The sequence below is a fragment of the Pinus tabuliformis genome, chromosome 9, assembly GCF_031772625.1.
Source record: "Pinus tabuliformis cultivar Carrire ecotype Pingquan chromosome 9, CPIR1, whole genome shotgun sequence".
Lineage (NCBI taxonomy): Eukaryota > Viridiplantae > Streptophyta > Pinopsida > Pinales > Pinaceae > Pinus > Pinus tabuliformis.
Genome location: NC_142307.1, coordinates 466,157,743 through 466,174,372, shown reverse-complemented (window position 1 = coordinate 466,174,372; position 16,630 = coordinate 466,157,743). Strand labels below are relative to the sequence as shown.

The 16,630-nt window shown below is 38.7% G+C and overlaps 1 protein-coding gene across 5 annotated transcripts in view; it reads right to left on the bottom strand.

Moving 5' to 3' along the window:
• The window catches only part of LOC149149211 (valine--tRNA ligase, mitochondrial 1-like), a 277,751-nt gene extending 263,192 nt beyond the window's left edge, over positions 1-14,559 (bottom strand). For 3 of the 5 annotated variants that reach the window (XM_089439537.1, XM_089439540.1, XM_089439539.1), the window contains exon 1: positions 14,349-14,559. The gene's annotated coding sequence lies outside the window, so the exon portion shown is untranslated. Of the gene's footprint in view, positions 1-14,281 lie in introns of all 5 variants that reach the window. The other 2 variants (XM_089439538.1, XM_089439541.1) reach the window with 1 other exon arrangement.
• Between the last annotated feature and the right edge of the window lie 2,071 nt (positions 14,560-16,630).

Below are 16,630 nucleotides of genomic sequence, written 5' to 3'. Positions count from 1 at the left end.
AAGCTCATTTACTCGATTTCTCTAATGACTTGTTGTACTAGAAGGCTAGGGAATGCATTGGATCTTATGTCAGATTGCAAATAGTCTCTATCTTGGGTTTGGCTATACGAGGTCCTAATCCTCCAGAGGGCTACATTGGCACATGTAGGGTGTGCGTTGAGAGGCATGGGCCTCCACAGCAGCAGAAAGCACTCCATGGATCCCCACAGCCATTCATAGATTGCTCGTGGTTCACTTATTGGACGAGGAAGATGCACCTGATCCATCATGCCCAGTTGGCCCCAAATTTGCACCATACCCTTAGCAGATGATCCAGGACATGTAGGATGATGTGGCATCACTTACACCATCATCTAAGCCCTTACAGATGGCCTACATGCATCTTCGACTTACTTAGAAACCTATGAGGTCACTTGCGTGCCCTCACAACCATTGGGAACACCACAGCCATTAGGGCCAACCCCTTGTCCATTACTTTTGGAAGTCCAACTCATCATTTTGGCACTTATGGACTTCATCAGGTCTCTGAGAGAGCCCAACAACATGCATTATTGATCATTTCACCTCTTGGCAGGCTTATTATTTTATTTGTGAGCTAGTATGGTGGGGTTGTCACCATTAGATAGTTATTTACACATTATTTTAGTTGATGGGCTAATGTAGGCTCAAATTAGGTAATTCGAACTCCTAATGAGTGTATAAATAGGAGAGACATGAATTCACTTGTATCATCACTTGGATTGATCATTAGCTCTTGTGAGAATCTCGCATTCTTTGGAGGAGGAGATTTTTTTGGATGAATGGATGAATTTTGATGTTTGGTTAAATCTTCTTTGTCTTGGAGCTTCTCTTGTTGGCAAATTTGATGATTGGATATATTCTTCTTGCATGTAAGTACCTTTTAAATGTTATTTTTGTTATGAAATTTTGCTGCATCATGATGTTGGTAATTTCGCTATTCTAGGGCTTATTTACTGAATCAATTTATGCGAAGTTGTGGAAATTAAGTTTCTAAATGGTGTTGTATCATGATTGGGCCATGCAATGAATGAATGAATGATCTTAGGGATAACTATTTCTCCTTATAAGTCATCAAATTATGCGAAACGAAGTATAAAGACCTTGAAGTTGCTTCAAACTAGCCCTAAGCCTAGCGAAGTGTCTTCTAGGCCTCCTTGATAAGTTGAAATCAAGTCAAACCCTAGTTTATCCATGACTCCCTCTCTCCCAAAGAGCAAGGCACTGGTCTTCCACTGGTGATCACTTTAAAGAATATTTTTATTCACCTTCTCTCTTTCTTTTTAGGCCTAGGCTACATAGGTCACCTAGGGCATCATTCACCTCACAATCTAGCCATCCAAATACTTTGATTTTTGGTCCACAACTGCAATGGAGTTTGCTCTAAAGGCCCTCCAAATTTGAGGCTAATCTGATAGTGGGATCTCAAGATATTGCAAGCCCTAGCTCAAGGACCTAGGTTTCCTTTGGCTAGTGACCTCACTAAGATCCTTGCATTGCCTTCCATTGAAAATTCATTCCTTGATCCCCTTCCCCTCCCTAATTAGGTCAAGCATATCATTGGTTGCTAAATCCTATCCTCTTGACCTAGCCTTGGTCCACTTGGTCCCATGTGGTCCCATATCTTATCAAAGTCAACATGAATTCACTCGCTGAATTGAGGCTTCTGTGATCCATATCAATTTTATGAGAAATTTTTCAGCGTAAATCACATGAAATTTCATTTGTCGATGCGTTTCGAACCAACAAGTGTGGTTCATCGTCAGGACAAGTTGAAGAAACAAATCTAGCTTTGCCTATTAAATAGTTTGAGCAGGACCTCCAACGGCTAAATTTGTTGACCAAGCAACGGCTATATGGACTAACGGCTAAATTTGACCAGGAAACAGTTAGTTGAACAGGATTAAGGGCATGACCTCTATTTTTATAATTCCAATGAATATTAAATTTGATAGTTAGTTATATAAAGGTTAAAGGGCTACGAAAACTTAAAATAAATAATATTTAAATTAAATTAATTAATAGTTAGTTAAAAATTATTAAATATATAAATAATAGTGTGATAAATTATTAAGAGATGTTAAAATATATTTATTAAAAAGTTAAAGGGACATATTTTATTAACTTATAATTCGAAATATATATTAAAATAAATTAGTTATAAAATAAATTTATTTTAAATTAGTAGTTATGAATAATTATAACTATAACTTAAAATAAATAATTTTTAAATTAAATTAATTAATAGTTAGTTAAAATATTATTAAATATATAAATAATAGTGTAATTAACTATTAAGGGATGTTAAAATATAGTTAGTTATATTTTTATTAAAAGTTAAACGGACATATTTTATTAACTTATAATTCATAATATATAAATTTATTTTAAATTATTAGTTATTTACAAATATTATATAAATTTTAGGGGTTAGAAAGAATATTTTAAAATTTTTTTTTTTCAATTTGTCCTGACGATGAACCACACTTGTTGTTTCGAAACGCGTCGACAAATGCAATTTCATGTGATTTACGCCGAAAAATTTCTCATAAAAATGAATTCACTTGTATCATCACTTGGATTGATTATTAGCTCTTGTGAGAATCTTGCATTCTTTGAGAGGAGGATATTTTTTTGGATGAAAGGATGAATTTTGATGTTTGGTTAAATCTTCCTTGTCTTGGAGCTTCTCTTGTTGGCAAATTTGATGATTGGGTATATTCTTCTTGCATGTAAGTACCTTTTAAATGTTATTTTTGTCATGAAATTTTGTTGCATCATGATGCTGGGAATTTTGTTATTCTAGGGCTTATTTACTGAATCAATTTATGTGAAGTTGTGGAAATTGAGTTTCTAAATGGTGTTGTATCATGATTGGGTCATGCAATGAATGAATGAATGTTCCTAGGGATAACTATTTCTCCTGATAAGTCATCAAATTATGCTAAACGAAGTATAAAGACCTTGAAGTTGCTTCAAACTAGCCCTAAGCCTAGCAAAGTGTCTTCTAGGCCTCCTTGATACATTGAAATCAAGTCAAACTCTAATTTATCCATGACTCCATCTCTCCCGAAGAGCAAGGCACTAATCTTCCACTGGGGATCACTTTAAAGAATATTTTTTTTCACCTTCTCTCTTTCTTTCTAGGCCTAGCCTACATAGGTCACCTAGGGCATCACTCATCTCACAATCTAGCCATCCAAATACTTCAATTTTTGGTCCACAACTGCGATGGAGTTTGCTCTAGAGGCCCTCCAAATTTGAGGCGAATCTGAGGGTGGGATCTTGAGATATTGCAAGCCCTAGCTCAATGACCGTTTCTTGCCCTAGGTTTCCTTTGGCTAGTGACCTCACTGGGATCTTTGCATTGCCTTCCATTGAAAATTCATTCCTTGATCCCTTCCCCCTCCCTAATTAGGTCAAGAAAATCATTGGTTGCTAAATCCTATCCTCTTGACCTAACTTGGGTCCACTTGGTCCCATGTGATCCTATATCTTATCAAAGTCAACTCTCCAAAAACCACTTGGGAAACCAAGTTCCACAACAATTTTAGGGTTTAGGAAGCTCCTTTACAAGTCACATTCCCTAAGCCAAGCCCTCAAATCCCTATTCCCCTATCCTAGAAAACCTTGTACCTTGTTTAAAAGGCAAGCAAGTCCCACTCTTGAGTCTCTCCTAGGAAAGGGTCAACAAGATCACTTCACATCCATCTTAGTTGATCTATCCTTCATAAGGGATTCTCCATATATCGGGTCTCCTCCCATCGGTGAAAGTCCGTAAAGAGTAGGAAGTTTTAGCTGTGGTGCCAGTGGCCTTTAGCTTCATTGTTGCTCTTGACCTAGCAAGTGCCCCTTTAGGACCCCCTGCTAGTTTGAGCAGTAACAATCCTATTTGTGGAGTGGTTGTCAGACCCATTGAATGGGTGGGTGAGGGCTTATAAGCCTGTGACTTTGCATGATGTTATTGCCCGGACTAAAGACATGTTGGATGGAGTCCTTCAGACCAAGGTACCTCACAAGCCTACCTTTCCATAGAAAGGTAAGGACACTAGACCTCCTCAAAAGGTGTGGACAGGGCGTGGATAGATGGATGATGAGACTACGAGGGACCTACAAAGGCGGAAGGTATGCTTTACATCTCAGGAGCCTTGGGCACAAGGGCACAAGTGTTCCAAAGGCAAGGCCCATTATATTGAAGTGTTTTCTGACGGCGAGCCTGAGGAGGACGAGCAGGAGCAAATAGGAGAGGTGTTAATTTTAGGTATGTTCTATGCTTAGAGCAATTTATTTCAATTTTCACAGTTAGCTCAATATCTTTTCCAGATTAGCAATCACATCAGCATTAAAGTAAACTGCAGATACAACATAAACATAAATCGCAGAAGACAAGCCAAGACAAGAGGACACAAGATGTGGCGCTAGCCAGGGACAAACCCCAATGTGGGGAAACCCTTGATCAATTCTTCTTTTATGTTCTTCAATAGTTCAGCAAAGAGAGAGAGAGAGAGAGATAGTACATTTACAACAGAAGTCAACACTTTGACTTATCTAGATAAGAGCATAGATCATCTCTAAGAAGATGACACATGAGATCAGTTGAAGACATGCTACTTCAACTGATTCTCCAAGGTGACTCCTTCACATATCATTTTGTTGCATCCCGTCATCATGTTGCACCTCACCGTGCTGCACCATGTTGCACCCATCATCACAATGTTGGACCTCATGACCATGTTGTACACATCATACTGTTGCACCTTATGCTGCACTATTGTCCCATGTGTCATAACCATGTTGTCATGCAGCATGTCTCATGTGCTTGCAGCACCATGCTTGCCATGCTGTCCATGCTTGCCGTTGTCCCATGTACCTTTGCTGCCATGTCACAGTTGTCCCACGTATCTATACAGCACTATGTACATTGTTGTCCTGTGCATCTATACAGCACTATGCACCTTGTTGTCCCATGCATCTATACAGCAATATGTACCTTGTTGTCCCATGCATCTATACAACACTATGTACCTTGTTGTCCCATGCATTTATACAACACTATGTACCTTGTTGTCCCATGCATCTATACAACACTATGTACCTTGCTATCCCATGCATTTATGCAGCACTATGTACCTTGTTGTCCTATGTTTTGTTGCACTAGTTAGCAGTTGTCCCACTTGTGCCACTGCTGCACAATTGTCATTGATGTCCTATGTCATTGGGTTGTCCCATCAAAGTTGTCATCCCAACATGTTGTTGTCCCATTGTCCTATTTGTTAGTGACATTGCAGCTCCTATGTAGCAGTGTCCAACATCTTTGTACTATTGTTCATGGACAAAATTCAATCACTGGTTAGGACACCCTCCTATAACCTACAGTAGTCCAACGATCAGCCCATAACTCACCTTGAATTATGCGGCCTCCCTTTCTTTACAAGGTAGGTGACCTCGTTGGTTGAGGAGACATCTACAGCTCCATGTAGAGGGTTGTTTTGACCATTAAAACAATACTTACAGGCCCGCGGCTTCCACGCAAACCTTCTAGGGCAGCGTATATCCTTATCTTAACTGCGGCTAGGTTACCCTTGAGATAGAGTAGGTTAGGGCTACCTTAGGATAGTGTTAGGGTTGCCTTCCATCTGCGTCTAGGGTTGCCTTCCACTAGGGCTGCCTTCTATCTGCGTCTAGGGCAGCGTCTTTTCCTCCAACGTTAAGGGCTTCCACTCCTAGATTTCTCTTCCACTAAAACCCAAGACAAGAGGAGAGAAATCAAGATAGAAGTGTGTGTGAAATGACTCTCAAGTCATCTCCTTTTATACTAAAACGTTGAGCACATGTAGGTGTTATTTAGTTGCTGGCCGAACTTGACGAATTGTCTTATAACACAAATAAATTCATAACTCCATGAATACTTATCGGAATCGGATGATCTTTAGATCAATCCTACACCTCTCGATGAGAGGGATCCAAGAAAAATATCAGCTGCCATAAATAAGATGACCCACATGGAGTTTGGCCCTAGTTGCCAATTTTAACACTCCCTCTCAACTAGGGAGAACTCCATCCGCTGATCCATCTGCCAGACTGTACTATCTCTGTCGTCAGTGCCCTGCACTGCTTTGTTCTGCTCTGCTGAACCATGAAGAAGAAGAATTGATCGAGAATGTCTCATACCATTCTCTATTGACCTAAAGTCAGTTTCATATGAAGAGAGTGTGTCATACCACTCTTACTGATCCCTAATCAGTTCCAAGAGAGTGAGTCATATCACTTTTACTAACCCGAAGCCAGTTCTAATTGATCCTAGATCAATATCAAAAGAGAGTGTTTCAAACCACTCATACTAATCCCAGATCAATGGAGGTCATCCTAGCATAGGGAGTACGGTAGATATAACGATGCGTCCATCGGTAGTACTACTATGGTCCCTAACCCCATTTCCCTGCTCATTGGCCAGATGAGAGGTACTTCCCATGAGTCCTAGACTGCATGGGTAGTGTAAGGCCCACGAGTCATTGTTGCGATGGGGAGAGTTGAGCGCCCCAACCGAGCACGTTTAACCGACGAGTCAGCGGGAGTTGGCATGGGCGCACGACGGGCAAGAGACGAACTGGGCGGTTCAACTGATGAGACGAGGGCGCGCCCGCACGGTGCGACGAGCTGACCGAACGAGCCAAGGTGCAACCGCACGAAGGCTGATTGCGAAAATGGCTAAGTGTGGAGAGTTGGCGAGTTTATATGGAGGGCGGTCCCACACCATGGGCCAACGTTGGAGATGGGCGGTTCAACCAAATGGTGGGTCGGCTTGGTAAGTCGAAGCCCCAACCGAAGGGTCGAACGCCATATAAACAGGCGGACAGATGGTGGAGGAAAAACAGAATGCAATCTTCAAGTGTTTATGTGAGCAAGTGGTGCGAACTAACTTGGAAGGTCTGAAACGGAGGGTGAAGTGCAGGCGGAGCTGTGGGCCGAAGCACGGAGCCGAGGTAAGGTTGATCGCATATCGGGTAAGCCGCAGGCAGCGAGGGTCGTAGGACGGGTTGACGGTTAAGGCCTTGGAAAATTTAACCATTAAAATAGTTCACCTAACCGTAAGTGAACAAAAATGATTTTTATCTAGAAAGTATAACCATTAAAATGGTTCATCTTTAATACTCGCTATCACAAAGATGGAGACAAGCAACTGGTCGCCAAACCCAGTGCTTCAAAATTAAGCAGAAATGGCTACCTCAGCGCTTGACCCCGCTCCAAATGGACCGCACATTAAGGAAGCTAAAGTTGCTCAGCAAAGGGAAATCAACCTAGCTAAATTTAGAGGAATTTCAGGTATTTATCGTATCTCTGTTTCAAGACATGACCCTCTCCAATGCTTTCAAAACCATGGCCTTTTATATTTGTGGCGATTTTATCATCACATTTGATAGCGCAAAGGCTTCCTCTAATTGGTCCCCACGTATAAACTAGAACCCAAGATTCCCAGAATCATGGCGGATTACACGGGTGGAATTGGTATTGTAGTCTATATCAACGTGTAATTCCATTCAGCAGGTCTGTGTATTTTCTTAGAGAAAGGGAAGCCCTGTGGAAAATGAACCTGCCCGTGGGAGGAACCAAACTGTTTAGAAAACCCTGAGGATGACCGGAGGTTCGCTTGACCTGAACGTCACCGCCCTTGAGAAGATCCCTGCAGGGTATCAAGAGCTTGCAACATGCTGCTTTCTGACACCGATGCGCGAGAGGCCGAGTTCATGGATCAATCCCAGGATGAAAATGAAATAAATAACCTGTTCAAAATCCTGTTTTACAAAAATTCGGTGCCCAAATTTTCAATTTGAAATTTCAAATCCACCACGATGTATGGGCATGGTCTTATTGTGTATGGGCATGGTACTAATGTGTATTAAACGGAAAACCATATATACTTGCACGTCAGCTCGTCACATCCATTGATGTCCCCATAACATGCTCATGTTGGTGAATGGCCGCTATAGGGCGCATTAAAGGCCCGATAGTAGGCTGGTTAGCCCTTGCACCCATTTTCGGGGTTAGCCGTACCCAATGCATGAAAAAAACCCGATTTGTGTTTGCGAAGTCTCAGGTTCTTACATGAAGAACCGGGTTCTTTAGGGTTCTTTTCAGAGGTACCCGTTCCAGTACCCGGAACATGGGACGGGTTGGAGAACCCCACCCCTGGGTTCGAGAACCGTGCAACCAATGTTGCTTGGGAGTGGGAGCGGGAGTGGGAGCGGGAGCGGGGAGCGGGAGTGAAAACGGGAGCGGGAGCGACCATTTTCAGAAGCTCCCGATTTGGGAGCGAATCCGGGAGCGATTTTTTAAAAATATATGTATATTTTATATTTTTTAATTTTTGATACATATATGTCAACAAAAACATGTAGAATGATGAATTAGACATAAAAAACATAAAAAATCATAGATTGATCATTGAACCATATGACATCAATCATCTAGAAATTATAATCGTCATCAACCATGTCCACAAGTTAGTAAAATACATATTACAACTGCAACATATTGAGTCTCGTGAATCATGATTCATCAAATTCAATCTTAAAGTTTCAACTTCAAGCTTTCAAAATTGAAAATTCAATAACATTTATCATCATTGATCACCAAAGTTGTACTTGTAAGCTAAGTTTACCCATTACAAGAAGTAATATCTTAGATATTTCTAAGTCCTAACTTCTAACTGTTAACATGATATGAAATGTTATATATTTATAAAATGAAACATGAATAATGAAATGAAATGAAACAACTTTAGTCTTTCACGAAGCATCATATTCATAATTCACAATCATTACCAATGAGTTATAATTGCCAAGGCCCAACTTCAAACTTCAAATTTTCATTGTCACAGTGATATATTGTTTACAAAAAATATCATTATGATATGAAAGGGTCAAGAGTCAAGAGTCAAGGACTCAAAACTCAACAGTTATGAAAACTAAAGTCTAATAGAAACTAAAAAAGACAAGTAAACTGTAAATCTACATGTGGCCCTTGCCACGAGAGTCTCCAGGAGTATAAGCAGGTCGTGGTGGTATTCTAGGAGTCTCCCGCACAGACCGACGACCAGAACTAAAACCTCCACGTGAGGGTGTAGATGGAGGTGGCGACAGCAAAGGAACAAGACTCGGACCTCGAGCACTGCTACTGGATGGTGGAGGTGGAGGTGGAATGGCTGCTGCAGCTGCTTCATCTTCATCCCTTACAAGTTCCTCTTCCAGTTCTTCAATATGTACAATGCCATCCTCCAAATTGTCATCCTCTGGGTGATTGTCCCAAATTTTATATGTGGGATCCTCATAAGCCCGATCACAGTAATGACTCAACAACCTCAAGTTGTAGTGCACATAAACCAAGCTTTCTGCTCGGTTTTCATTGAGTCTGTTTCTTTTCACATTATGTATGTAGTTGTAGGTGCTCCAACACCTCTCTGCAGAAGAAGTATTTACAACCTATGAAAGAACTTTTTTTGCCAATTTTGGCAAAAGTCCCTGGCCGCCATATGTTTCCCACCATGTGAGAGTATCAAATCTATCTCTGTCGTCCATTGCATGGAAGTTACCATACAAACTAGTGCCACTGAAGTATTTGCCTATTTCAAGGCGCACAGCTGCACATTCCTCCCTGTCAAGTACCAACTTTTCTAATGCTTCCAAATATCCTCTAGTTACCTCTGCATCTAAATGGGGTTTGGTCCTAATCCCACCCCCTGCTGCAGGTTGGCCCAACCAAGATGTAGAGTAGTATTTTGGCGTAAGGATATACGCCAAGCAATGTAGTGGAACATTAAGTCTATTCCATCGTTCACACACACAATCGTGAATCAGTTTGTACAAGTCGGGATCTCTGTTATGAACAATATCTTTTATTTGCCCCAACATGGTATCCATCTGCTCATACACCTCGCCAATCACTAGTTTGTCTGTATCTGCAAACCGAATCATGTGATAAATGGGCTTGTTGAAATCCAATACTTGCCTCACACTTGTCCAAAACTGACCATCAAGAGCAGCCTCCTCCACCAGTTCAAAACCTCGCCTGTCAGCTGCATTTGTAGCCCTTCCCTTTAATACCTGCCAATGTGGATTTGATACCATGCTAGCCAATGACTCTCTTACCTTCAAAAGGCGCCTGAAGGTGAGGTAATAGCTAGCAAATCTGGTCTTCGCAATCTTCAACAACTCCAATCTCGAGTGACTGCGGAAAAGGCCATGGATATTGCTATGATTTGTAATAAATTTTATCATTTGTTTGCCTTTCTTGTACAAATCACCAATCCATTGGTATTGTTCATTTTTGTTCTTGACAACATCATGCAACAGAGGGTTCAATGTGTGAACCAAACATCCAGACCAAAATATGTTGGGGTATTTATCCTCAATAATTGCTCCCGCTGCCTTACAATTAGGAGCATTATCAGTGATGACTTGGATGACATTGTATGGCCCAATATGGTCAATTGTTTCAAGTAATGCTTCTGCAATGTTATGGCGGTCTTGAACTTGTCTAAGTAATCATGTGCAGTTAGAAAGATGGGACCACTAACAGACACAGCAAGAACACTTATCAATGGCTTGCCTTTTACATTTGTCCATCCATCAGATACAATGGACACCCCATGGTCAGTCCAAGAACTTGTCATTCTATTCAAAGAATGTGATATTTTTGCTTTTTCATGATCAAGACCAACGGTTCTTGCCTTGTCATACCCAGGGCTCTTGTATCCTTTCGGGGCATCATTTATGGCAGAAACCATTTCGTGCCAATAAGGTGAGCGAAGAACATTGAATGGTATCCCACATGCATAGAGAAACCTGTAAACCTTTGAATCCACATCATTCCTACACCCCTCATCAAGGAAATCTGATATGGTTCTACGCCTTAAAGCTGATGACCCTGTGCCTCCATATCCACTGCCTTGGGAGGATGTTGAAGGAGTTCTTTGTGATTGTGAGCTTGGTTCAAAGAAACCCCTTGATTTTTTTGATTTGTATTAGGCTTCCTCCTCTTCCCTTATGTATTTGGCTCTATCCGCTGCTGACACCGTTGGACAAGTTTTGGTTCCTATTTGTTTGTCTCCATCCCATGGCCTTTTCCCGCAGAGGTGTCTTCTAGCACGGGTGTATGAACCTGTGTAATCATTGTTGTAATGGGGGCAATGAAATTTAGTGGTTCCACCCCCTCTCCCTGTTTCAGCCCTGTTAACATATTTCCACAATGGGGTTTGGTCTTGTTTAGTTTTTTGAGGGTCATGTTCACCCTCCTCCAGCTCCTCCTCACCGGGATTTTCATCAATTCGACTTTCTCCAGCTTCTTCATCCCTCTCTTCAGTTTGGCCCCTCTGTTTCCTACTCTCCAGCACCATAATAACCATAAAAGGGACCAAGAAGAGGAAAATGCCAAAAAATATAGCCAGGTCCATGGTGTTTGATGTTTGTAGGGTTTTGAATCTGCAAATTAATTTAATTTATTGGGATTAATTAATTTAATTTAAATTCATGATTTTTAAACTAAATTAACTAAATTACTACCTAACTAAATTAAACTAACTAAACTAACTAAATTACTAAGTTACTTACCTCTTTGCAGGCTTGCTCCTCGCTCCTCGGCGCTTGCTTCTCGCTTCTCCTTGCTCCTTTGCTCTTGCTCTCCAAGAAACTCAACTCAATGAAGTGATAATGAATTTTTTTAGGCCCATTGGGCTTTTAAAACAAAACAAAACAAAAAAATTAAAATTTAATTTTTTTTTCGGGTCCGCGGAATTTTTTTCCGCCGGATCGCTCCCGACGCCGCCCGAAACGCTCCCGGAGCCGGGCTTAAAATTTCGCTCCAGGAGTGACGGAGCGATCGCTCCCTACAGCGCTCCCGAAAATGGCAGGGAGCGCAAATTTTTTTCCCGGATCGCGCTCCCGAAAATCGCTCCTGTCCAATAGCGATTTCGGAAGTGCGCTCCCGAGCCGCTCCCGCCCAAAGTGCAATTCGGGAGAGGGGGGGGCGCTCCCCCGCAACTATGCGTGCAACATAGGTATTTATAATATATTAACTGCAAATAAACTGGTAAAATTCAGTGCAAAATTTCAAATTACTGATAAAGTTCTCCACCATTTTGCAGTGGCCCTAAAATATGTTTTTTAATCTCGATTATTCATTCTAAAAATGCAAAACTTCCCGGTCTGGTTAAATGAAAATCAATTCATGGAAATTTACACGCCTAATTTCAGTATTTTGCATTTCCGGCACAATAGCTTCAGCCTGACTGACATCGACAGAAAACAATATCGATAAAATTAATTTAAAGAGACTATGAAATTTACCTCAAAGAGTGCAAGAAAAAAACCACGGCGGCTGCGAACTCCGTCAAGACCTTCGAGCTGGTAAATTTAACAAAATGGACTGCATAGATTTTGCAGTAAAGACATTTCTTAAAACATTTATCCTGGAAAGAGCATATATGCTCCCTTACTCCTCAAACTCTATAACGATGGATTTGTTCAGAACAAAAGTTGTGAGAAAGAAGGCAATGGCAATTAGGTAATGGAATTCAAGCGCCAAATTTTGTACAATTGCCAGCCTAGATCCATCTTATTGTCGGATTCAAGAACAGACATGTATGAATCTAGAATGTTTTAAATCCAGGTTTAGATGTTTTAGGTAATGGAATTAGGGGCTAGAATTTGGCAATGGATTCCAGTAAGTGTTTGTATGGATTCCAGTAAGTGTTTGCATGGTTTATTGACAAAATTTTTTAACTAATTTTAAATTGATGATCAAAAATAAATTGATAGTAAAAATAAATCATGCAAGGTTTTACAGACATGTATGGATCTAGAATGTTTTAAATCTGGGTTTCAAATGTTTTAGGTAATGGAATTAGGAGCTAGAATTTGGCAATGGATTCCAGTAAGTGTTTGTATGGATTCCAGTAAGTGTTTGCATGGTTTGTTGACAAAATTTTATATCTAATTTTAAATTGATGATCAAAAATAAATTGATAGTAAAAAGAAATCATGGAAGGTTTTAAAAGTTTTGCATTTGCTTAAGTTTGTTTACTGTAGTATTGAGGCCTTGCAATTGCTTTTCATCTCTTTTTAGTATTTTACTCCCACTTATTGGTGTCCACCTACAAATTCAGCCATTGAGATTGATTATATAGTTTATATTTATTTTTCAAGTTAAAATCTAACATCTAGACATTTCCTTCCCATACTGGACCGTAGGCGCCTGTAGACGCAACAATAACCTACTCGTACTCGTATGCCTATGTTTATGCCATTACATTGCATACCGCTGTCATGCTCTCTTTTCTTTTATTTCATTCTGAAGGTACATTTTGCACCCCTCTTTTGCCAGACTATTATTCCACTGATCTCTTTGACCTCCTTTGGTCTTTAGTAAACTTAAATACAAATTTCCAGCTCACAGTTATTTAGGTTTAATCATCCCGAAAAAATGTATGTTGATGCAGCCAATTGTTGTGATATCCCATAACTCTCTGGGCCTGGGACATCTGCCCTGGGAGGTGTATCTAACTAGAGATACAGACAACTAAATTAACAAAATACCATTTAACTAGGCATTTGCATACGCATAACCAAACTTTGCAGTAACACCCTGTGTCATACCTACAGTTTGTTGTTGATTTGACAAATGTAGCCATGGGGGTGTGTTGCGCCGGCACACCTCAGTGACAATCTGTTGGTGACATGCTCTTGATTGCTAGCTCCAGTTCGGGTTTTTCATTCAGCCTCGAGCTGCTTACTTGCATAAGAATCTGAGGTTTTGTAAAAGGAAGAATAATATGGTCTGATACTAGCGGTTTTGAGTCTCCCTGGTTTGCTAGGAAAATTTCTCAGCAGTGGGGCTCTTGGCTTTCTGGGTTTCTGTTTTAGCCCCGATTTCTGTTCGTTCTTCTTATCATGCCTTGTAAAGTTTAATAGAAGTATATTTCAAAGAAACCAACAAACAAAACGCATTGTTCCAAATGAAATCGTTCAGGACTGGTAAATCCTAAAATTGCAAGCAAAAGCCTTCACCAACTTAAATTGGTTACATATTTAAGATTGTTAATGGAGGTTGTTGATACGAATTCAGTTCCATGTAATCGATCGAGCTTCGTATGAAATGTCATTAAAATTGCTGAGAATGCATATTTTTTCTACGAGAAGAGATCAATACTTTAAGCAAAGTCCTACTACAAACTAACCGAAGATTTCAGACTCTGATTCAGTGAACGGACCTTAATATTATTTGCCCTGTCACATCGTTCAATAGGTAAAGAAAGAATGAGGGACCAAAGCACTGACCAGTGAGTTGCTCTTCTGCCGCTAGGTACCCAGGATAATGAAAACGAAAATGGGAATGCACGCTCAGCCGAAGACAGTTTAAAGGGGACGAAAGGGGACGACGAAACCAGAGGTAGAAGTAATGCGAATAGAATCCTTTGGATTGACAGGATTTACCGTTCAGTCACGATCCCTACAGAACATTTTTGTCAATTTGATATTGATATGTATACAAGGGTGGGACTATTGCAGATAGATTTCAAACTTTATAATAATAATAATCAATTTAATTTTAAAATTAAGATAAAATTATATATTAAATTGGTGTATCAAAGGTTAGTTGATAAGGTAAGGGATTGATTTCTTTGTTAATCGAAGAAATTGTAAATATTTTATTTTGTAAATTTAAAATTATATTTTTGTATAAAAGAATGTATTTTTAATTTTTAAACCTAATCCAAGTTATATAAAATTACATTACCTACAATATGGGCAAGATTTTATCACTCTTTTTGCTTTATAAAAAAGTTATATATACTTATAATTAATGATTAATGTGGATACAATTATATAAAATGTTTAGTAAATTTTATTTATTTGTTAAAGGAGAAATAATATTAATACAAATAGTTGTGTGAATATTGATAATAAATGTGGTCATGGGTAGTTAAGATATTAGGTAAATTTCATAAGATATGATTTTTCAAAATTAAGATTTTTGTGAGAAAAGAATTTTGATTTTGTATTTATGGATTTATCACATTTTAATATATTTTGTTTCGAGTCAATAAATGTAACTCATCATGAGAAGAAATTTGATCAAACATTGAAAAATAAATATATAATAGAAGCAATGTAAAGAGACATTGGATAGTTGTTAGATAGCTAAGATTAATTAAATAATAACCACAGTTAAATGGTTATATTAGTTAATATAAAATTAATAAATATTAAAATATTATATTATATTAAAATATATATGAATGATAATAAATATGGTCATGGGCAGAGAAGATATTAGGTAAATTAAGGCTTTTGTGAGAAGAGAAATTTAATTTTGTATTTTTTTGGTTTCATCACATTCTAATCTTTTTTTTGTTTTGAGGGAACAAATACGGCTCATCGAAATTTACATAAGAAATTTGATCAAACATTGAAAAATAAATATATACTAGACTCAATGTTAAGAAACATTGGATAAAGGTTGGATACTTAAAAATAAAAATAATAAAAAGATTAATTAAATAATAACCATAATTAAATGATTATATTAATTAATATAAAATTATTATATTATAATAAAATATATATGAATAAATAGTAATGATAACTTTAAAATAAGGAAATAAGTCAAAAAAAGAAGTCAAATGATCCAAAATTGGTAATGGGTACAAACAATTTAAAAAATAAAAATAAATAATTTGAAAAAAAATCAAATATATATAAGGATGAAATAATATAATAAAATATTTATCATGAATAAAAACAAAAAAACAATCCAAACATCATATTAATTAAGGTTAAAGAGTATTAAACCCATGAAAAAAAAAGGAGAGGGACAAGAGAGATAGGGAAAGCCAAAAAAAAAAGGAGGCAAGAAACTAAGGAAAAGAAGATGAAATGCTTAGAGAAGAGGTAAAACTATAAGAGAGGGTAGGAATCTAGTTCCTACTAATCTTCCAACCATCATCTTTGTTCAGATTGCCCACTCGTTTTTCAATCTCAACGACTTCCCTAAACTTCCTATGATGATAGTGCCTAATTTTGGCTAGGATCTTGTAGTCTTCAATGCAAATGTGGTGTTTGGTTTTCTCAACATGCTTCGCTAGAGCTGAGGAATGGGACCAACTATGCTTACTGTCAACTATATGTTCTTAAACTCTTTGTTTAACAAATCGACCCATCTCTCCAGCATAAGGAGCCCCACATGAGCACGGGATTAAGTAGATCCCTTTCATGTCTGAAGTGTCTACTGGATCGCTGGTTGACTTTAGGATATGACCTATGGTGTTAAATGGCTTAAAAGCGGCTGAAACCTTATGCTTTCTTAAAATGCAAGCGATCTTATTTGTAGTTCCTTGGATAAAGGGAAATTATACCTTGGAGATGGAGTGAACACTATCCCTTTTTTTATCTTGGACTTTGGCTAGCTTTTTGGAAAGCCTTGATGCCTCGGTATTTCTTATAGCCATTTTTCACAAAAACATTTAAGAGGTGACATTTTTCCTCATTAAGATGTTCATCAAAGATCCTTAATGCTCGAGTGGGCGAGGTGTTTAAAACACCAAACTTTTTGGGTCGAA